The 24,714-nt window shown below is 38.5% G+C and overlaps 1 long non-coding RNA gene across 1 annotated transcript in view; it reads left to right on the forward strand.

Annotated features, from left to right (window-relative positions):
• LOC120541867 overlaps positions 1 to 23,213 on the forward strand; it is a 28,630-nt gene extending 5,417 nt beyond the window's left edge. Inside the window, exons 2-3 of the long non-coding RNA XR_005636105.1 lie at positions 18,039 to 18,129; positions 23,116 to 23,213. This is a non-coding gene — a long non-coding RNA (uncharacterized LOC120541867). The remainder of the gene's footprint in view (positions 1 to 18,038; positions 18,130 to 23,115) is intronic.
• The last annotated feature ends 1,501 nt before the right edge of the window (positions 23,214 to 24,714 follow it).

Below are 24,714 nucleotides of genomic sequence, written 5' to 3' on the forward strand. Positions count from 1 at the left end.
CCACCTCCCTCCTGTAGGCTGCCTCATCCCCACCAGTGATGCGTCCAATCACTGTGGTGTCGTCTGCGAACTTTAGGATGATGTTATTTTTGTGGGAGGTGACACAGTCATGGGTGAACAGGGTGTAGAGGATGGGGCTGAGGACACATCCCTGTGGGGTGCCTGTGTTTGTGGTAATGGTGGCTGAAATCCTATTACTAATCCTGACAGACTGGGGCCTGCCAGTCAGAAAGTCTAGGAGCCAGTCACAGAGGGTAGGGTGCAGGCCAAGTGCAGACAGTTTATGGGTGAATTTATGGGGGATAACCGTGTTAAAGGCAGAACTGTAGTCAACCAAGAGCATCCTGATGTAGGAGTCTTTGTTCTCCAGATGGGAGAGGGAATAATGTAGTGCGGAAGTGATGGCATCTAAGGTGGACCTGTTGGGCTGGTAGGCATACTGCTGGGGGTGCAGAGTGTCCGGTATGCTGCTCTGAATGTGGGTCAGCACCACTCTCTCAAAACACTTCATGATGATTGGAGTGAGTGCTACCGGCCTGTAGTCATTCAGGCAGGCGGATGGGCTTTTTTTAAGCAAAGGGGACGATGATCATAGTCTTAAAGCAGGAAGGAACGATGTGTTGACTGAGGGAAAGGTTGAAGATGGAGCAGAGAACATCAGCCAGCTCGTTGGCACATGCTTTGAGAGCACACCCAGGGATGTTGCCTGGTCCAGTTGCCTTATGAGGGTTGATCTTCCTTAGTGCTTTAGCTGCCTTAATGGAGTTAACACTTCTAGGTCCTCTCTGTTTCTGCAGATTTTTGTCACTGAATATTTTTGGCTCATCCTGCAATATCTAATATCAGGAATGGGGCTCCGACTAATTTTTTAATACTCGTTTCACTTATCTAATCAATAAAGTTATCCAATACCTTTGGACAATGTGTGAAAAGGTAATTGCCCCTTCAGTTAATAAGCAGTTGAGCCACTTTTAGCTGCAATGACTGCGACCAAACACTTCTTGTAAAACGATATCAATCTTGCCTGAAGAAGGGGCCTGAGTTGCCTTGAAAGCTTGCATATTGTAATCTTTTTAGTTAGTCAATAAAAGGTGTCATTTTGCTTGACTTCTCACTACATGGCTGCAAATGAATTTAGTCCATTCTTCCTTGCAGAGCTGCTTTAAGTCATACACTTTGGAAAATTGTTAAGTGCTCATTTCAAGTCTTGTTACATTATCTTCATTGGGTTAGGGTGTGCACTTTGACTAGGACAGTGCTAAATGTTAATTTTGCTCCTTTTCAGTTATTCTCATGTGGACTTCCTTTTGTGTTTTGGATTATTATTATAACAAAAATGTGCTTCAGTTGCATCTTAAAAATGAATGATTGACCAGCATCTTTAAGACTTTTCTAACACAGAGTGGAATTAATTGTTCCATCTGTTGTGAAAGCAGCACATTCTCATGCCATGTTTTTCCTGTGGCGCATCTCATCCAGAAAATTCCAATTTTGTTTCATTTGTCCTGTAAAACGACACAAAGAACACAGATCAAAAGTTGGGGTACCATTGTGGTGACCTTGTATAATTTGACAGTTTTTTGCACGAATCAACATGCAGTTAGTTGTGGAGATGACTTTACAGACACAAGTCCAAACTGAACTGAAGTGGATAACTTGTTTGCCTGTTTAAGAAAGGGTAGACACCAGAGATGACATCAGTGATGGTAGGGCTGACAATCACCCGGCCTGCAGGGGGTGAAAGAGAGAAAGGATCAGAAAACAGCCAAACCCTGGCTCGGTGGGTAATTACATTTACTGAGAGCCCTTAAGTTGTCTCCCATGCGCACGCACAGGACAATCTATAGACCATTTCTCAAAAAGCCAGGAGATCATTCAGTTGTCTTTCAGAGACAAGAATCTGGTTAGAAGTGGCTTCTGCCTTGCTACTTGTCCAAGAAGCTCATTGACTTTCTGACTGGGGTGTCATGAACCCTGACCTTAGCTGAGACAGGAGAAGCCTTAAATTCTTTGGATATTTTTGGATGCTTTGTGACTTTAATGAATTATGTACCCTGTGACCTTGGAGTTATTTTTCTCAGACCAGCCACTCCTGGAAACCTGCACTTCTATTCCATGTTTTTGTATGTTTGAAGGGTTTGCTTGGAATTAAGAGTCTTCTTTTTTTTTGCAAGTGCAATAAGATGAGGTGGTGGATTTTAAAAAGCGACAATCAGTGTCAAGACAGAAACATAACAATTAGCACACGTGGTCGATATTTAAGAATTATGATAAATACATCTACCAGATTCAATGAGAAGGAGCAATGCAAACATTTAACTGAACACACTACAAATGCAAAGTTATTTTGTAAATACATCAAAAAATTAAAAATGTGCAAGTTAGCAATTTATGCATTGAAAATTCTATAAAGTCTGGTGGTAGAAAAGAATTAAACAACAACAACAACATTTATTTATATAGCACATTTTCATACAAAAAATTGTAGCTCAAAGTGCTTTACAAAAAGAATAGAAAAATAGAAGACACAATAAAAAATAAAAATAAGTCAACATTAATTAACATAGAATAAGTAAGGTCCGATGGCCAGGGTGGACAGAAAAAACAAAAAAAACCTCCAAAATCTGGAGAAAAAAAATAAAATCTGTAGGGATTCCAGACCAAGAGACCGCCCAGTCCCCTCTGGGCAATCTACCTAACATAAATGAAACAGTCCTCTTTGGATTTAGGGTTCTCACGGAAGGACTTGATGATGATGGTCACCTAGACTTCTGGCTTTCAGTCCATCAATGTTGGAGCATCATGATGCTTTGAGTAGCGCCACCACAAAGAAACCGGAAAAAGAAACAGAAGAGAGAGTTGGGGTCAGTATGGATTTTGGAGCCACTATGAATAGTTATTATGATGAATTGAATGTACCGAGTATCAGTATTAAGTTAAAGTGAAGTTAGGAGAAAACCATGTTAAAGTAATATGTTTTCAGCAGTGTTTTAAAGTGATCCACTGTTTTAGCCTGGCGAATTCCTATTGGCAGGCTATTCCAGATTTTAGGTGCATAACAGCAGAAGGCCGCCTCACCACTTATTTTAAGTTTAGCTTTTGGAATTCTAAGGAGACACTCATTTGAGGATCTAAGATTATGATTTGGAATATAAGGTGTCAGACATTCCGATATATAAGATGGGGCGAGATTATTTAAGGCTTTATAAACCATAAGCAGTATTTTAAAGTCAATCCTGAATGACACAGGCAACCAGTGTAGTGACATCAAAACTGGAGTAATGTGTTCAGATTTTCTTTTCCTAGTTAGGATTCTAGCAGCTGCATTCTGCACTCGTTGCAAGTGATTTATGTTTTTTTTGGGTAGTCCTGAGAGGAGTGCGTTACAGTAATCTAGTCTACTGAAAACAAAAGTGTTTAATTAATTTCTCAGCCTCTTTCAATGATATAAGAGGTCTAACTTTTGCTATGTTTCTTAAGTGAAAAAATGCTGTCCTAGTGGTCTGATGAATATGCGATTTAAAATTCAGATTACAATCAACGGTTACCCCTAAGTTTTTTACTTCCGTCTTAACTTTTAATCCTAATGCATCAAGTTTATTTCTGATAACCTCATTGAATCCATTATTGCCAATTACTAAAATTTCAGTTTTCGCTTTATTTAGTTTGAGAAAATTACTATTCATCCATTCAGAAATACAAGTCAGACATTGTGTTAGTGAATCGAGAGAGTCTGGGTCATCAGGTGCTATTGATAAGTACAGCTGTGTGTCATCAGCATAGCTGTGGTAGCTCACGTTGTGCCCTGAGATAATCTGACCTAACGGAAGCATGTAGATTGAGAAGAGCATCAGACCCAGGATAGAGCCTTGTGGAACCCCATATCGGATATCATGTGTCTTTGAGATGTGATTACCACAACTAACAAAGAATTTTCTACCTGCCAGGTAGGATTCAAACCAATTTAAGACACTGCCAGAGAGGCCCACCCATTGACTAAGGCGATTTCTAAGAATATTGTGATCAATGGTGTCAAATGCGGCACTCAGATCTAAGAGGAAAGAACAATGAATAATTGCTGCCACTGGATTATTACAAACCACAGATCTCTACATGAAGGAACTAAAAAACATAGTAAGTAGCTTTCCTCTTGACATCAGGGATCATGTAAACAGTTTAATTCCTGAGAATCCCAAAATGGGTTACGTCTACATGCTTCCTAAAATCCACAAAGAAGGGAACTCAGGAAGGCCTATAATCTCAGGAATTGGATCCCTCACAGAAAATGTTTCAGGCTGGGTGGAGCACATCCTTAAACCCCTCAGTTACATCCAGGACACCACTGATTTCTTAAAAACAACTGTCTGCTATTGGCCCCTTACCTTATATAGGTACCTTACTGGCCACAATGAATATTGAGGCACTTTACTTTGAAATCCCTTACTGGCATGTGAAACGTACCTCAAATAACATGATTTACCCACACAGTCAGTTATACAAATGATAAAATTCACTCTGACACATAATTTATTCTCTTTTGGACAAGATTTCTACTTGTAACAAATGGGGACTGCAATGGGCTGTCGGTTTGCACCTCACTATGCAAATCTATTTATGGAAAAATTAGAGGAAGATTTTATGTCAACGAGCATCTTCAAACCAATGTTGTGTCTCCGTTTCATAGATGACATCTTCATAATTTGGACTGCCAGTGAGAAGGACTTCCTCCATTTTCAAAATGAATTTAATTCTTTCCACCCCAACATAAAGCTGAAACTGAATTACTCAGAAACAGAAGTCAGCTTCCTCGACACTACTGTTCAACTGAAAGATAACTCCCTTGTAAATTCTGTTTTTCACAAACCGACAGACAGACCGACCTACCTGAGAAGTGATAACTTCCACCCCAAGCATATAAGGCGCTCCATTATTTTTAACCAAGCAATACATTACAACCCCGACAGACAGGAATAAACAAATGCAGGAGCTTAGACAAGATTTCATCAGACAAGGTTATACCCCCAAAACAACAGACACTCAAATAAGAAGAGCTACTGCCATACCCAGAGACAAACTTCTGGAATATAAAAATGAAGACAACAAGAACTGCATCCGCCTTGTTGTCATCTACAACCCACATCTTAAAGCACTTTGAAAAATTATAAAAGAACTTCAGCCAAAACTAAATAATGACAAAACGCTGAAAAATGTATTTCCTGAACCTCCCCTCCTGGCATACAGTCAACCAACAAACCTCCAGCAACTAACTGTCTGAAACTCCCTAAACGAACCAACAGAAAATGGCACAACTCCCTGCCTACCGAAAAGATGTTAAACACATGTTCACATTTATAATACAAACCGTATAGGTATACCACACTGCCGACTAGAACATTGCATAAACGGATCATTCTCCTGCAGATCATCTAATGTAGTCTACCTCATTCTCTGCATGAAATTGTCCTGACACTGCACTATGTGGGAGAAACTGGACAAACACTTTGCCAGAGAATGACTTCACACAGGTTCCACATTAAACATGGCAACACAGATGTTGCTGTAGCGGCCCACTTCAACAGCCATGGACACTGTGAGAGGGACTTTAAAGTCACAGTGCTTATGGGAAACTTCAAAACGCAGCAAGAGAGAAAAGAATGGGAAGTTAAACTCACGCTAAAATTGAATACATTACAACATGGTTTGAATACAGACAAGAGTTTTATGGCCAGATATGAGGATTGTTTGCATCTCTCAGACCGACACAGACAACCTGTCTACAGATCCACATTGTTTTGAAAAACTTACTACAAACTTCAAAAGACTTTGTTGGACAGTTATCTTATCCAGAGATCTTGACTATACATTGTTCTCCATCCATCCATCCTCTTCCGCTATATTGTTCTCCTCTCTTGTGAAATGAATCTTAGCCTGAAGAGGTCTATTAATTTTTTACATTTAAGATTTCTCACTTAAAGGCTTACCAATGTTGTTTCTTGTCCTAGTGTGTATATAACTCCAGTTTCTGTATTACATCTTGCCTGAAGAAGGGGCCTGAGTTGCCTCAAATGCTTGCATATGATAATCTTTTTTAGTTAGCCAATAAAAGGTGTAATTTCTCTTGACTTCTCACTACATTCATGATGGCTAACAAGGCACAACACCCTAGTACTACTGCCAATGGATACAAAAATGGAAATTCTCAAAATAGCATCCAAAAAAATAGCATTAGAAAATAATTTAGCAAAATAGACAAATAGAAAAACTAGCATGAACAAGCATTATATGCTGCCTGCTGCATAAATACAGTGCCTCGGAGTCATTAGACTCTGAAAATTAGACAAAGCATGTGGAACCAGAAATAAAATCAAAAGAATGAGCATAAGCATGCTCTACTCACCAGGCAGAAGATGTGGAAATGTTGGAAAAATGGAAGCATATTATCTGATGAGCAGAGAAATTATTCAATTGCACTGTCTTAAATGTATTTAGTACGATCGTATCTATTAAAAAGGGCAGAGTAGCAATGCTACTTTGTAATTGTGCTTGCCTTCTACAGTTTAATCGACTGGACTGTATACCATGTTTTTGCCTCTGTTTCCTCAAAAAGTAATAGTTTTGATTCTTTCAGTGACTAGTGTTGTTTGCATTCTTTTGTTTATTTTGTTATTTTACAAAATGATTTTGTACTGAATATTACTGGTAGGGTGGCACATCCACTTAGTTTTTGGTGCTTTTGTCACACAGCTTTAGAAGACTTGGTTCCAGTACTAGCATGTCCAGTGTCTGTGTTGAATGTGTCCATTATCTCTGTTTCTTTGTGGTTTTAAGATGGACTGAAATCTAATTAATTGCTATAGACCTCCATGTTAACATTTTCAGTGCACCAGCTATTGGAATGTATTTTGTAATAAATGCATTTCATTTGTAATTCCAACTGATGGTGCATCACAAACATTTGTAGTAATAAAGTAGATTACTACAAATGTGTGTGATGCACCATCTGTTGGAATTAGAAATGAAATGCATATGTCTCTGTTATATGTCATTTGGTATGGGATTCATGAAAGAAGTGTTAAAAGATATGTTTGGTATTTCTCATATGATATATGTATTTGCCATGCAAAATTGTGTTCTACAGTTAATTCTTTTCTATAAACTTAAAAAAGAAAAAAATCTTGTCCACAATAGTGCTTTACACTGTAGTCTATGGGGCACAGAGGAAAAGCTTAAAAACTTACCAAATACATACATTTTTCAAGCCAAGACTATTAATCTGCATCTCATGACTGCACACACATTGTCTATGTGTAAAATTAAAGAACCTGTACCTAACTAACAAATAATAAACAAAATTGACGGTAATAGCATATAAAATATTAAAATAAAAATACAAAGACAACAAAAACAATAATACAATGCAAAACACACATTAATACATAACAAATCAAGGTGCCGTAAAATGCAAGAAGACAAAACAGCAAAATTCCAATGGTCAATACTGAAAGAGCACATTTAAATATTAAGTAACTAAAATCCAAAAGGGTAAAATTAAAATGTAAGTCAATTACAGAAAGAAGCTGAAACTAAAACACAAATCCTACTACTAGGACAAATTTGGAATAACACTAACTATTGCCAAGAAGAATACAAATTTTTATTCCACTTAGGAATAACACAGTTTATAATCGCCACAATATTTATGCCATGTAAATAGTGATGGGAATTTCAATTCAATCTACTCAATTGATTCTTTCAAACTACCCATTTAAGTAAATCGATTCTTTTTATTAAATTGATTTACTTTTAGAGTCTTACACTATAGTTCCCAGTCTCCCTCTAATCACCTCACAAATATTTTATTAAACAATTGATGCAATAATTTGGAATTATACATACATATATATATATATATACACATATATATACATATACATATATATATATACATACATATATGTACACATATACATATACATACATATATATACATATACATATATATATATATATATATATATACATATATATATATATATATATATATACATATATATATATATATATATATATATATATATATATATACTTATACTGTATATACACACACACACACACACTAAGCTCCCCTGGCGCCTTTGGCACCCAACCCCCAGTTGCGGCCAGAATATTAGTAAAATTTCTAAATGTACAAAAGAAACATGATTATTTATTGGAGTCAAAATCACAAAATTGTATAAATATGTATAAGAAAAATTCATTATTATTTAATGGAGTAAAAATCCTGAAATAATAATAAAATATTTATTCTCTTACCGATTGGAGTATTCCCAATAAACTGAGGTCCACTATGCTTGATGAGTATTTATAAGAGACTAAATAAACGATCCATTCGTTTTAACTGACATTCTTATAGATAAAAAAAACTTTCTTTTAAAAAAATTACTCATTTAAATAACAGGAAAAATCACATGAAAACTAACGTGGAAGTAATGGGTCATTGTAACTCGAACTTCAGCTAACTAAATCACCTAAATACAAACTTTGGTGTTATGAATAGATCATTTTTTTTGATAGTTTGTTCCTGTAAAAGAAAATTAAAAATTATGACTTTCTTGATATTAAAAACCATGACTTCCTTGATATTTTAGTTTATAATTTAAAAATGGAATAAGAATCTGAAAATCTAACAACTTCACATTAAAGTTCAATATATTCTGTAAAGAATGATACCAAAAATACATATGTAGGTTTTACAATAAGCCCAATTTAAAGTGTGACATAAAAATGTCACATAAAATCGTTGCACAAAATCATTGCACTTTTAGGCTTAGGATTTTATACATATAGAGTAGATATATATATATATCTCTATTATAAAATAAGCCTCCCCAAGATTTTTTTTATAATAGAGAAACTAGGGAGATGAGACGTGATCTTCTCAGAAGACTATCTGAGGTCCCGCGAGAGACACTTTAACTTGCTCCCAGCTCTTAAAATAATGACAAACGACAAGCAAAACATGTAGCTCGCAGCAGATGACCCAACCACTTCTCCTTGCATGCGTTCAGCCACCCTAACCCCCCTCTTTACAACACGCAGCAGAGACACAAAGTGGCAAAAAAGACAGCGGCTGTACAGGCTTTAAAATGATTGACGGGCAGCACGACAGCAGCTGCCCCCCCTTCACAACATGAGCAGCGTTATACGTCCTGTGAGAAAGAGATTTAACCACCCCCGGGGACGGAAATAAAGGACAAGTATTGTTTTCACAATGTCACGTGAGACAAGGCAGTGAGCCATCATTTAAAACAAGTCCACGGACATCTAACCTAGCAGTTGTTGGATTGCTTTTGGCAGACACGCATCATGTGCTCCCAGCTCTTAAAACAACGACATGCAACAAGCAGAACAGGCAGATCGCCAGCAGCAGAGAGACAGCAGATGATCCGATGGCATCTCCTTAGTGTGTGTTCAGCTGTCCCCCCTTCACAATGCGAGCAGCGTCATACCTCCTGCGAGAAAGAGATGTAACCACGCCCAGGGCCGGAAATAAAGGACAAGTATTGTTTTTACAAAAGTTTTTAAAGTAAAAGTGAAAATAATGCATATGTAACAATTCCCATGAAAATAACAATCACTTTAAATTGTATATCCGGTAAACCAAACATGGGAGTGGGAGAGCGAAGCGAGCAGGGGGCAGAGCCCCCTAGTTTTACCATATTACTTGGAGAGGTGTCAGCTAACTCTTAGGAATTACCCAGCGCAGAGGACGTGGATCCACCTGTGCTTGCTGCTTCACTGGCTTTCATAAAAGGACACTGATGATACCATATCTTATATTTTGCATGCCTTTATCTATTTGTCTTGAAAAAATACCTCCAGATAGACAATGTTTTTTAGTGAAAACTTCAAGCCTTGCCCCCCGTTGCTGAGGTGTTTCACTTGCACGTTGTTGAACGCGCCGTTTGCTTCGTTTCAGTGTTGTGTCTCTTCATCTGTATCAGCACGGCATTGTTGTTGTGCAGTGGCATTTGCAGCACACAGGGCTTTCCTAGTGAGAAGTGAGGTGCATGCAAGTGCCGAAAAAATGTAAAAGTGCATGTGTGCGCCATCTAATGGCTGTGGTCGTTCATTAATATATGTGTAATGGATATATATTTCTATATGCATATGTAATCAATTATATAATTACAATTATGATAATTTATATACATCAAAACAAATTTAAGTTGCAAGTTTAAAATAGGACATTACATTACTGAATCACAAGTGAATGAGAATTGAGCAACTTGTAATGATTTGTTCTTGAGTCAAATGAGAGAGATTCTCGGATAGAGACTCGTTCACAAATTAAAAACCAAGAATTGTTAGACTGATTCTCAAGTTGTGACTCGATCACAAATCAAATGAGTCGCGACTCATGAGTCAGGTGGTTCTTGCGCAAGCCTTTCACACATCCACCTTCTTCAGCACACCTTCTTCAGCAGTGGAATTGAAGATGATGATGATGATGATGTCACTCAGGACTCACATGGATGTTAGCATTAGTCCCTCTGAGCTCCAGTGAACTGATGCGTTTGTGCTAGATTCATGTGATTCACTGAAAAAAGATGTTCAAAAAGATTGAATCCTTCATGAATTGGCCATCTCTACATGCAAAAAATGTGACAACTGAGGTCATGAGGCCAAAACCAAAGTCACTGTGTAAAAATACGGCTGTCACCGAATTTACTTTGCATCTGCTGTTATCTCAGGTTTAAATTCTGGCTCAGTTACCATGTGGAGTATGAATATTTTCAGGTTAGCTTAGTTGGACATTCTAAATTGACCCTGTATGAGGGATTGTAGGTGTGAATGTGAAAGTTCACTGCAATAAACCGTTCATTGCTGATGCCAGGTTAAGCTCTGGCCACACATAGCCCTGAATTGGATTAATCAGGTTGAGTTTTAGGTTTCCGTTTGGTATCTTGTGAGGAAGCTAAGCTGACATCTCTTGATAGGTTGTTAGACCTGAAAGAATGTTAGAAACCTGTTGCAGGAGCAACACTGACTTTAGACAGTGGCGTAGCTTTAAAATGTTGTGGGTTGGCTTTTATTTTCAGGTATAAGCTAAGTGAGCTTATTGTAAAATGCCAAGCAGAAGTATTTTAAAAATGTTAGATTAAAGAGCTTTTGCATTGGGAAGGCATATCCCACACAATTCATCAGAGCTTTGTTCTTTTACAATCTTTGATGTTTATATACTTTACAAAAAATGAGTCAGATAGCAGGCCATTTGCTTTTGCATATCAGCCTGGTCTCATCTTATCAAACGACCTTTGAAGCATTTGAAGTGAGGGAGATACAATGTATCTGCAGCCTTCATGCTGTAATCATTTATTATAAAGCATTAAAGCACTTAAGAGACCAAGCAGTCAAGTAGATTGTTGGTGTAATTGTCACTAAGAGATCCTGGCAGCTTACCCAGTGGGTACTTGAATGAGCATCACGTTGACAGTTTGATCAGACTCCAATTTCTTTGAAGCTACAACCCTCATATTCCTCCAGCAGTGCATTTCTTTCTTAGCTTTCACTGCTTTCTCAATGGGTGTTTCACTTCTGGTACATAAGAAATGTGTAGGATTCAGTTTGTGTATACTTTCAGGCATTCTGAATATTTGATGTTAAATCTAATCTTTTCCACTCCCAATGGAGGGGATTCAGCAGCGCATATCCATTAGTCCAGTCATAATGCGATTTCCTTTTTCTGTAAGGCATCTCGTTCAGCTGACATACTTCTATCCCTTTTGTGGCATGATTATGGGTATTTATTACATTTTTAATGTTACAGATTAACATGCATTCTGTATCATTGGTACCTCAATGATAATTAATAATAATCTGTCAATATGCACACTTAAATCAGGTTCAGAATTATCATCTTCCCATCTATAATTTTTTCATAGTTAAAATACTTGTTATAGTTCAGGCGTTAAAACCTTTGCACTTACATGTACTGAGCTGATTTTTCAAAGATTAGCCAGGTCTTGAAGGTTATCCAAGAATAACATCTGAGGCTCCTCGGTATGCCTATCCCTGATATATAGATGTCATGTGCCAAGTTGACAAGTTTATGCATTACTAAAGAGATGTACAGAGGGCAGGGGGCTGGCGCCTAGTCTTGCATAACTGGGTACAAGGAAGGAAATAAGCCAGAATGGAAAACCTTTCCACCTTTATGGTTAAAGTGAATGAGTAAAGTTAATTTTCTTAATGCATAAATGATGTTTTACTTTCCTTGCTTCCATTTTTTCACTTCTACAGTTATGAAAATTCTTTACCTTACCTGGTATGACTTCAAGCAGCAGGGTAAATGAATTGGTGTTGCAAATGTGACTACGTGTTCTCTGTTACACATGCAGCTCTAATGGTGCTTTGATAAATTCAATTGGGGTCGTAATCTATTTTGTTACTGTGAAATGAGAGGGAAATATACAAAATATACTGGGTAAATTTGAAAGAGAAAATCGATCAATTATGTTGTAATATAGACAGTTTTGAAAAGTTCCCAATGCTTTTTAAATGTCCGGATCACGTTTTTGTTTCTGATTTTTTTTATAATTTCTCCCTGACCTCTAAAATCATTGAGACTTCAATTTAGGGATTTTAGAACTCAAGGAATCTCATGGTCACATTTATTTTTGTGCTTGATAGTTTTTTAATGGCATTGAAAATAAAAAAATGTTCACGAAAAATGCTATGTTGTTTTTCTTGTGGGTGCTGCCAGATTGAGAGTTACTGTTGACAGTTACTATGTCATGGCCCGGCAAGGTCAACCAGATGTATACGTTACATGACATCTCTGGGTTGAAGGTATAAAGCTCAACCTGGGCTCTTGCTAGCTGTCTAAGATATTGGATCTGTGGTGAAAAATTTAACATCTTATTAAAGAAAGAAACATCCTCTAACAGGACAATTCAGTAATCAGGCAGGAGAAAAGCTGTTCATTGTATCTTTTAATTACTTCTGAGCAAAATGCCTTAGAGGGAGCATTCTTCAGAAGCAGTCCATTACAGCCTGGTCAGAATGAACAGAGAAACAAAGAATAGAGGTTCATTTTATGAACTATTGAATTTATATACAGTGTCAATCGATGCATACATTTACTCTGGTTGGTTTGATGGTTTACACCCAAATGACTTTTATAAAATAAAAGTCTGTTATATTATATTCTGGTTCTTCTTATACTTTTGAGTTGCGCCTCCACCCTTGAAATTTCAGTTCATATAACAACTGTCCATTCTCATTTATCAGACATTTTCTTAGTTATCTCTTAGTCATCCTTCAGTACATTTTTTATATTACATCAACCTTTCTTCTGGTACATTCTTTATTTACTTGACCATCTAAGTATTTTTCCTAAACCATTTATTGTATTTCAGTGTGCATTTTGTTCACTTGACCTTTATCTGGTTTCCTGGTGTGTCTGAACAGGATTCTGACATTTATTAAGCCTTTATGCTATTTCTTTAAGATGAATGCTATGTTACCCTAAAATTATTCTTCCACACTCCTAAAAGGCATGTGTTGTTATTGAATTCCTGTTTACAAATCTTAATTTAGGCCTAGTTTTTGAGTATGATTCATAATTTGTCCACATCATCCCTGGCTATGATTCTTGTCACTTATTCCAGTTTGTCTAACTTTGATTTTTTTGGTTCTGACTCTTGGCTTGAAATTTGTGACTTGGCAACATCTTCCACTCAAAGTTGCTGCCATCTTGTGCAGTTAGTGCATTAAATGAGAATTTTTGAAGTCTCAGAAAATGTGTATAGTGTATTTTATTTGAGGTATTAGAATAAAAATTGAACTTATAAGTGTGCCATACTTCAAGTAAACAGCCCAAGTTGTTTCATTCAGAGAGATGGACAGATGTGATAAAAACAGAATGCACTTTTCGCCTGTCATTCGAGTGCACCTAAAATTAAAATGTTAGTTTAATCGAGAAGCATGTAGACTAAATACACTGCTCAAAAAAATTAAAGGAACACTTTGAAAACATATCAGATCTCAATGGGTAAAAGAAATCCTCCTGGATATCTATACTGATGTAGACTGGGTAATGTGTTAGGAACGAAAGGATGCCACATCGTTTGATGGAAATGAAAATGATCAACCTACAGAGCCCTGAATTCAAAGACGCCCCAAAAATCAGAGTGAAAAAATTATGTGGCAGGCTAGTCCAATTTGCCAAAATTTAATTGCAGCAACTCAAAATTGTACGCAGCACTTTGTATGGCCCCTGTGTTCTTGTATACATGCCTGACAACATCGGTGCATGCTTCTAATGAGATGACAGATGGTGTTGTGGGGGATCTCCTTCCAGATCTGGACCAGGGCATCACTGAGCTCTCGGACAGTCTGAGGTGCAACCTGGTGGCATTGGATGGACCAAAACATAATGTCCCAGAGGTGTTCTATTGGATTTAGGTCAGGAAAGTGTGGTGGCCAGTCAATGGTATCAATTCCTTCATCCTCCAGGAACTGCCTGCATACTCTCACCACATGAGGCCAGGAATTGTCGTGCACCAGGAGCCACTGTACCAGCATAGGGTCTGACAATGGGTCCAAGGATTTCATCCTGGTACCTAATGGCAGCCAAGGTGCCTTTGTCAAGCCTGTAGCGGTCTGTGTGACCCTCCATGGATATGCCTCCCCAGACAATCATTAACCCACCATCAAACTGCTCATGCTGAATGATGTTACAGGCAGCATAATGTTCTCCATGGCTTCTCCAGACCCTTTCACTTATGTCACGTGCTCAGGGTGAACCTGCTCTCATCTGTAAAGCACAGGGCACCAGTGGTGCATCTGCCAATTCTGGTATTCTATGGCGAATGCCAATCGAGCTGCATGCTGCTGGGCAGTGAGCTCAGGGCCCATTAGAGGACATGGGGCCCTTGGGTCACCCTCATGAAGTCTTTCTGGTTGTTTGGTCAGAGACATTCACACCAGTGGCCTGCTGGAGGTCATTTTGTAGGGCTCTGGCAGTGCTCATCCTGTTCCTCCTTGCCCAAAGGAGCAGATACTGGTCCTGCTGATGGGTTATGGACCTTCTATGGCCCTCTCCTAGAGTAACTGCTTGTCTCCTAGAATCTCCTCCATGCCCTTGAGACTGTGCAGGGAGACACAGCAAGCCTTCTGGCAATGACACGTATTGATGTGCCATCCTGGAGAAGTTGGACTACCTGTGCAACCTCTGTAGGGTCCAGGTATCGCCTCATGCTACCAGTAGTGACACTGACTGTAGCCAAATTCAAAACTAGTGAAGAAACAGTCAGAAAAGATGAGGAGGGAAAAATGTCAGTGGCCTCCACCTGTTAAACCATTCCTGTTTTGGGGGTCATCTCATTGTTGCCCCTCTAGTGCATCTGTTGTTAATTTCATTAACACCACAGCAGCTGAAACTGATTAACAACCCCCTCTGCTACTTAACTGACCAGATTAATATCCCATAAGTTTCATTGACTTTATGCTATACTCTGATTAAAAAGTGTTCCTTTAATTCTTTTGAGCAGTATATATTGGTCAAAAATGCTAGGTGTTCTTTGCAGATTTGAGGGTGCCAAATCCAGTTTTTGAGAGATGAAGGTTTAAAACAAAAGTCACTATTTTGGAGAAAAACGTGATATATTTTTAAAATTAACTGTTGTGGCGAGTGGCTGGGGATGGTACCCAGATAGGATGCCAAGAAGTACCGGAGGAGGGATTACACTTCCTCCAGACCACGAGGGGGTGACTGCCCTGGTGGCTTTGGGGACCACGGGAACAGAGCTTAGAAGCTCAACCCTATAGGGGCCCGTGGTCACCGCCAGGGGGCGCCCGGATGCTTGAGGAGTCCTGGCCCTCAGCACTTCCGCCACACCCGGAGGTGCTGGGGGGAAGAAGACCAGTATCACCCAGAGTGCCACCTGGGAAGGCCGGCGGAAGGTTATCGGGAGGCACCTGGAGCTTGTCCGGGTGTGTATAAAAGGCCATTCGATGGCTGGAGTCGGGAGCGTAGCTGGACAGAGCTTGGTGGAGAGGAGTGGAGGGAGTGAAGAAGGCAGTGTGAGAAAGATCTGGACTTTGGGGGAGTGCTGGAGTTGTGTGTGCATGAATTGTAAATAATGCACAATAAACATGTGTTGGGTTTTGTACCTACCATGTCCGCCTGTCTGTGTCTGGGCCAGCTAACACTGTTCAGACATGAAGAAATTTTACATTACTTATGTAATTGTTTAAAAAATAATTAGATTTGCAAAAAGCAATCCCTTGGTTTTTCTTGTGACTTATAATTCTCTGAATGTGTTTCACGGTGGACTGACCAGTAGGTGTCCACTGACATAGACTCACTCCACTTCTCACTATAACAGTGACTCTTAACCTTTTTCAAGTCATGGACCCCTTTAAGAATCTGACGAAATCTATGGATTCCCTTCCCCAGAAATATTCACATAAGCACAACTTTTCATGCAACAAATATAATGTACTTTATTTATCGAGAGTTGATTGTTTCATACATATATGACATACACAAAGTATTATTAAACTTTAAAGTAAACAATCTAAAAAAAAACACTCCTTTTTATGCAAAACTGATGGCCACTCATAATTATAAAATACAATCCCCTTGTACAAATTTAAACAGATCTACTACTACTATGTTTTCTACTACCATTACTAGTACTACTACTACTACTACTACTACATCTACTCTCTTGTTATCTACTTTATTTCAATGAGAAGGTTGTTCTTGTTTGCCTTGAATAAGAATATGAAATTGTGGAGTGGTCTTCAACAAGGTGACATGCATATCATCTTTGACATCCCATCTATTTCGACTTTTCATTTTGATAGAAACAAGAGGGAGAGCCGTATGATGACCACTATTTTTTGTGTGTCATGTTTGTTGCGCAAAATTTCTCTTGCCATTATTTTTCTTGCAAATTGTTTTTCTCAAGAGTATGTAACTCATGCATTAGGGTTAGGTGAGATAAATACTTACGAGAAATGTAATATGTGAGAAACATTACAGCGAGGGACGTAATGCACGAAAAAAATCACGTGAGAAAGTTCACGCAAGAAAAATCAACAGTACCGGATTGCACAGTTAATATAAATGGTAATTTTTATCTGACCTTCACGGGCTCCCTGAAATCCATCCATGGACCACCTAGGGGGTCCACGGACTTCATGTTAAGATCCCCTGCACTGTAACATCTCTCCATTTCAGCAATGAACTGATGGAACCTCTCCAAATTGAATGTTAGGTTGTGCCAATGTTCTTTGGGGGGAAAAATCCAAACAAGAGTAAAGGGAGTGGATTTTTAAAGACATCTATCCATCCATTATCCAACCCACTATATCCTAATTACAGGGTCATGGGGGTCTGCTGGAGCCAATCCCAGCCAACACAGGGCGCAAGGCAGGAAACAAATCCCGGGCAGGGCGCCAGCCCACCGTAGATTTTTAAAGACATGATGCACACAAATACAAAGAGAGACCCTCATCAATTAGTTCCTGGTAGATTTTGCCTTTGCATTCTCAAGAAATAAAGGAATGTTTGCTTACTGTAACTGTTCCCTGATCAAGACCATGTATGGGTCAACCCAACCTTGCATAGTTCTGTAAAACCATTTAAACAACAACTTTTTCTCTTCTAGGTTATAAAAAGACATGTTTTATTTCAAATTACAGTATATTCTGAGAATGAAAAATGCTTGTGTCTTAAAACAAACGTAGCTCATTTTAAAAAATCAAGACTTTTTTGAAAAGGAATCAGCACACCTAAATCTAACATCTTTTAAGTTTAATGCAGATAAGTGTTATTCTTACAGTGAACTACCCATTTGGACTGTCATTGTGTCAGCAGATAAAATTCTAAGTTAGAACAGGTATATAAAGAACAGAACATATAAGCATGGCTCAGGTTTAAATTGTTTTTGATCATGACAAAATTTAACTTCCACATTACATATAATTTATGTATATATTATATATATTTGTTTCTTTTGTAGGTAAATTGCACTAGCAGCAGAATATGTCAGCTTTTCAGTCACTGGAGAAGAATACAACGATCTGCAAGGAAAACTGAATACTCAGTGCAAAGTAAGTTAAAAAAAAAAAAAATTATTACTGAATTAATAAAAAATTGCAGCAATTAGTCAACATTTGTTTGGTGGGGCTGTTATTGGGGCTGGTGTGCTATGATTTACAGTGACAATAAAATTAGGCTGAACTGAATGGTGCCAGCCTGTCTTAACATTCATTAAATTATTTTCCAAGTCCACTTTTTCCCATATAAAATTGTAGGGAACCATTAACAACAACATTTATTTTTCTAGCACATTTTCATACAAAAAATGTAGCTCAAAGTGATTTACATAATGAAGAATAGAAAATTAAAAATGGCCAGGGTGGGCAGAAAAAACAAAAAAAAAACTCCAGATGGCTGGAGAAAAAATAAAATCGGCAAGGATTCCAGACCATGAGACCACCCAGTCCCCTCTGGGCATTCTACCTAACATAAATGAAACAGTCCTCTTTGGATTTAGGGTTCTCACGGAAGGACTTGATGATGATGGTCATTAACTATCCTGTGTGAGCTTGCTTTTTACAAGAAATGACAGTCTTAATTTCATTTATTTCCTTCAGGGTGTTCTAACCAGAATATGTATGAGGCCTTTCTACATATTGTTATGTCTATTTGGATCACCATGATAAAGAAGTAATTAGAGTAGAATTTGTTTTCTTTTGTAGCTTTTGGCAAAATTTCTTCTTAGTGTTGTGATACTTCCAACATGAGCAGAGCAAAACTGCAGAATAAAAAAAACTTTCCCAACATAATACTAAATTTATTTATGAAATAAATTAAATAATTAAATATTCAATATGTATCGAACAATACGCTCATTTAGAGACAGAAATAAAGAAAACCAAATACTCCACTTAATAATAAACTACTCAAAATTGAAAAACAAATAAGGCTCAAAAAGAGGAACCAGATAAAAGGTTTGAAAAGGATAAAGAATAGTGTTAGAGAGCAAAATTCAAAATGCAAAATTTAGAGTCCTAAAGCCAAAAATTAATATTCAAAGGCAAATCTTCCAAATAAAACATTTTCAATACCACTAACCTTTCACAAATGAAGGGCACGGTAGTCTGTGCTAACTAAAGTCACAGTGCTTTGCTGATGTGTTCATGTGTCATTTTATTCTTCTCAGGTGAGTGCAGGTCTATTAACTGTCACACCTGAGTGCAATTGACCAGTCAAAGTCATTGGCCCAAATAGTTCCAAACTAAATTGAAAATGATTAATAGCAATTGTTTAAATGACCATGGATGAAACAAAAAATGGGTAGAGCTAGGGATGAGGTGCCACTAATACCATGACACTTACAGGTATTTGTCAATGCAGGTATTGTTATAGCAAATGACAAAGATGAGTAAACAGATGGAAGTGGAAAAGCAACAAGAGAGGCAAACAGGCAACAGGCAACTTTTGGTCACCTGTCCAGTATAAAGGGGTGCAGGGAGCCACACATAGGCTAATGGTACTTCTTGTTGCCAGCTAGTGGCAAGGTGTTTTCACTGCAGATACGCAAAACAGGCCTTAGAGGAGCCCTCCCCATCATCTCATGTATTAGTATTTACAAGGTGTTCCTTTCTTCTTAATGAATGGATAAATCTGAAACAAAACCAGAAGTTCCAGGTGCGCCCGGAGTCGCACGTCAAACAATGGAGCAAGTCAGTCCCACACAGTCAGTGTGTGCCTCAAGATCTGAAATCTGGGAGCATAATGATCTATATTTTATTTACGTATTGCTAGCTTGTGGTTCTTTGGGGCAAAGTGATACAATGGTTAGCACTGCTGCCTCACCGCTCATCTGACATATTTAGGCACAATCATTGGTCCAGCATAACCCTCAGGGACACTTAAAAACCATTACACCATTATAATCAACTCAAAACTAGTGCATCTCCTTGAATGCTCCTATTCTCTGTATTCCATCTATGTTTATGTCTCATTAGCTTCAAAGTTTTTCTTTTATGTTCAGATATAGCACCTTCTATTTAAGGTCTAGTGATATTGCCAGTGCATAAAATTTGCCAGGCTGTCCTATGGGTATGGCACAACTCTTTAAATTGTGTATAATTCTAGTCCCCACCAGGCCTCTGTGAGAGAGGAAACCTACTGTATATACATTAAAGATATGAATTATTTCTTAATATCATTGGGCTTGCATGTAAAAATGTAGAAAATGAAATAAAAAGTGCAGATACACAACATGAATGTATTCCCCTTATTGTGGGATTGTGACGATGTGGGTTCTGGCTCCACGCTCCCATGGCTGTTTGGGAACCCTTGAACCCGACACCGTCGATAATGTAACCGAGTGAGCTAGTCAATGGAGGCAAATAATTCCAGCAAGGGGAAGGTATACAAAAAGTGCAACAGTGCTTTTATTAAAAAAAAAGTCAACAAAAACAGTGTTCATAAATAGTGCAGTTCTTTCAAAATTCATTAAATAAATAATCCATAAAAAGAACACGTGGAGTAAAACCAATAAATAGAAAAACAAACACATCCTTAAAAACGAGAGGTTAAAATCTTCTTTAGGAAGCAGTCTTAAAACAACAAACAAATCCGGTGCTCTTCTGTTAGCGTCTCACCTGCTCCCGGTAACCTCCGTCCTCTCCTTTCCTTTTCTTTCTCTCTCCACTTTTTCCCTCCGAACGTTTCTTTTCTTCCTCTTTAAAACCGACTCGCGCTTCTTTTTAAAATGACGAGGGCTGCAGCAACTGCAGCATTAGCCGCGGGACAATCATGAATGTGGGCAGTTCCTCACCTGTGCACTAGGTGAGAAACGCCCACACCCTACAGATCGCCCCACGCCCACTATGGCTAACGCCCTCGCTAAGCCGCGAGCACAATGATTATTTATTTAAAAATGGCCTTTACTCAACGAGCTGTGGACCCATAACACCACATTCCACCCCCCATAAAACTCCAGTTGCATGGGAAGGCTCCACACCACTGCCAACCCAATGCAACTGGAGCTCAGGTCCACAGCTCGGCCACTCTACACTGCACTAAAACCAATAAAAGCACTAAAACAATTCCCCACAATAAAACAAACCTAAGCCCCCTTCATAAAAACAGGACATTAAAAGAATAAGAACCTTAAAAGACAAATAAAAACGACAGCAATAAATAAATGTACTTAAAAAGCTCAGTCCTTAAAAATGTCTTCCTCCGGCTTGGGTACGTGGGTCCTTCAAAGTCAGTTACCAATCCCGCTTGCTGCTCTGTCTCCTCTTCTGGCCTCCACTGCTAGCTCATCCCACCGCTGCCACCAAATGTGACGATGTGGGTTCTGGCTCCACGCTCCCATGGCTGTTTGGGAACCCTTGAACCCGACACCGTCGATAATGTAACCGAGTGAGCTAGTCAATGGAGGCAAATAATTCCAGCAAGGGGAAGGTATACAAAAAGTGCAACAGTGCTTTTATTAAAAAAAACAGTCAACAAAAACAAGTGTTCATAAATAGTGCAGTTCTTTCAAAATTCATTAAATAAATAATCCATAAAAAGAACACGTGGAGTAAAACCAATAAATAGAAAAACAAACACATCCTTAAAAACGAGAGGTTAAAGTCTTCTTTAGGAAGCAGTCTTAAAACAACAAACAAATCCGGGGCTCTTCTGTTAGCGTCTCACCTGCTCCCGGTAACCTCCGTCCTCTCCTTTCCTTTCCTTTCCTTTCCTTTCCTTTTCTTTCTCTCTCCACTTTTTCCCTCCGAACGTTTCTTTTCTTCCTCTTTAAAACCGACTCGCGCTTCTTTTTAAAATGACGAGGGCCACAGCAACTGCAGCATTAGCCGCGGGACAATCATGAATGTGGGCAGTTCCTCACCTGTGCACTAGGTGAGAAACGCCCACACCCTACGGATCGTCCCACGGCCCACTATGGCCCAACGTCCCCTCGCTAAGCCGCGAGCACAATGATTATTTATTTAAAAATGGCTTTTACTCAACGAGCTGTGGACCCATAACACCACAGGGATGGGCAGGATTAACAGAGGGTAAAAGCCAGGTATGCAAATTCAGAACATATTTCATAATCAACAGTTATTTGAGAAATAACTGTTAAACGTTAATGAAGTCAGTGCTCCATAACAAAAAAAAAAAGGTTTTTATTTATCCATATGGCATTTAAGAGCATACTGTACGTCATTTTACATTATAGTGAAAAGCACTTATGCAATTTTGTTTAGCAATAGGAGCAAATTAACATGTTTGGGAGTCAGTCGCATACACAGCATGTTGTTCTTCCACCACCAAGGTGCAGACTTAAAGACAGGAAGGAACTGGAAATGAAACATAGGCGTAGGTCAAAACCAGAAAGGAAAAAATGTCTAGTCAATCCAACGGGGGAAGCAAAGCTCAAAGTCAAAAATATGGAAATCTAAGGTTGTTTTAGCCAGAGAACCACTCATCATAAACTCCAGTCTCTTTTACACAATATTCACAAACCTGGATGAGGAAGAAAGTCTGAAAGAAGCAGGGATCAAAAACCAGAAGGGAATGGCTAAACCATCAGATTAAATATATGGATCAAGAGAAAGCTGTAGTCAAAGGAAACAGAGCAGAACTCATCAAGCAAACTAACTAGGAATTAGAACATGAGTTCACACAATAAAGGTTTGTTTTTGAAATCACAAAGTTAGGACACCTAGAATGCCACTTTGCCATCAACCCTTGATGATATCATGTGTCAAGCTGACAATGGTCATGTGATTACAACCAGCTTGGTTACCAGTACTCAACATGGCCAATGCCATCAAAAACACCACAAAATGGTAGCATGAATGGCAAAAAAGTGCTCACAAAATGGCCATGAAATCATCTCACTGTCACAATTTTAAAATGAAATAAATTTTGCAGAAACTAATTAAACCAATCAACATATAAACCATGTAAAAACAATATGATTCATGACAACAGTGCCATCTTTATTTGTTTTTAAGTGGTTTGCTTGTTTCCATCTCTTGTCACGGACCTCTTCAGGACTCGCTTCTATTGCTTTACAGAGTGCAGTCACATCTCCCCTTGCTACGCAGAGTATGGACAGGATGAAAGCTGTGGCCACAAAATCGGGCAACCACGAAATCTCACATTACTCCCTGGAAATCACAGCCAATGTCCAGAGCAGGATACCTTGGTGGTTCAGTGGTACCCAAGTGAATATGGTGAGAAGTGAGAATATTGTTTTATGCTTTTTTTGTTTGATTAAAACATTAAAATAAAGGAAAGCCTACTTAACATCAAATAAATTGATGATAAAAGGAAATTAGTAGTGATTAAATTTTTTTTAGTTGTACACATCTATCCATTGATTTACATTATAAAGTCACAGGGATCCAAGCCTATCTCGGGAGTACAAACTACAAGGCAGGAACCAAACTTAGATGGGACATCAGTCCAGGGCAAGACTCAACTGTTCTCCCAAAGAAAGCCCAGTTGATGTGGAGTGATTGTACAAATTCTGCAGAAACAGTCGCCAGGTGAACGGAACCCAGTTTTGTTGAGAGGTGAATACACAGATCTACCATGAAATGAAAGGCAAATACAGAAAAGTCAAAGCAGTGACAATAAATGATCTGATTATCTGCTGAGCAGGATCTGTGACATAGCTGGCAAACAGAAAACAGCAAATGGCTGGCAACAGTGTGAAATGAAGTGACATCCAACTGCAACATTTCATAGCCAAAGCTTTTTTTTATTAAAAAATGTATTGAGACAGACCTTGACAAACATATGTAATGAAAAACTGCATCTGTCATACTGTAAATATGACATCTTCCGGTAGACAAGCAGACTTTTGATTTTGGAAAGCAATACCTTGTTTCTGCTGAAAACACTCTATTTACTATAGCCTGGCCACAATCGCAGACTGCTCCCTTAATGGAGCTGGTTTTCAGGGCCACTTGTGCCATCTCTCCTGGGAAACAGAGATAGACGTGTTCCAGTTATTAATAACAATAATAATATTTTTGCTTACATAGATCCTTATCTAAAACCCAAGTTCACATTATAAAAATTAATCAACAAATAGGAACGCAAAAAGCCAAAAAATAACTGGAATGATACAAACACAAGAAAAAAAAAACTTGTGGAGGTAAATTATGAAGCAGTGTGCCAGCAAATAGCAAAAAAGTTACATAAAGAGGTAAACTGCTAGATCTTAATAAAATTATGGTAATATTGAATGAATAGATGTGCTTTAAGATTGGACTCGAAAGATGAATGGCTTGTGCGGTTGCAAAGAGAATAAGGAAAAGTATGCTGGAGTTCAGGAGCAGCCCCACTAAATGAGTGGGCTCCCACAGACGACAAGCTTGTGAGGGAGAAGTCCAGTGCCAGAAGACCTGAAGCAATACGATGGGATAAAAGTTGAAGAAAAGCAGAAGATAAGAAGGGATAATATCATTAAGGGTGGTACAGTGACACAGTGGGTAGCGCTGCCGCCTCGTAGTTAGGAGACCGGGGTTTGCTTCCCGGGTCCTCCCTGCATGGAGTTTGCATGTTCTCCCTGTGGGTTTCCGCTGGGTACTCCGGTTTCCTCCCACAGTCCAAAGACATGCAGGTTAGGTGCATTGGCGGTCCTAAATTGTCCCTAGTGTGTGCTT

The sequence above is a fragment of the Polypterus senegalus genome, chromosome 13 (assembly GCF_016835505.1).
Source record: "Polypterus senegalus isolate Bchr_013 chromosome 13, ASM1683550v1, whole genome shotgun sequence".
NCBI classification, from domain to species: Eukaryota; Metazoa; Chordata; class Cladistia; order Polypteriformes; family Polypteridae; genus Polypterus; species Polypterus senegalus.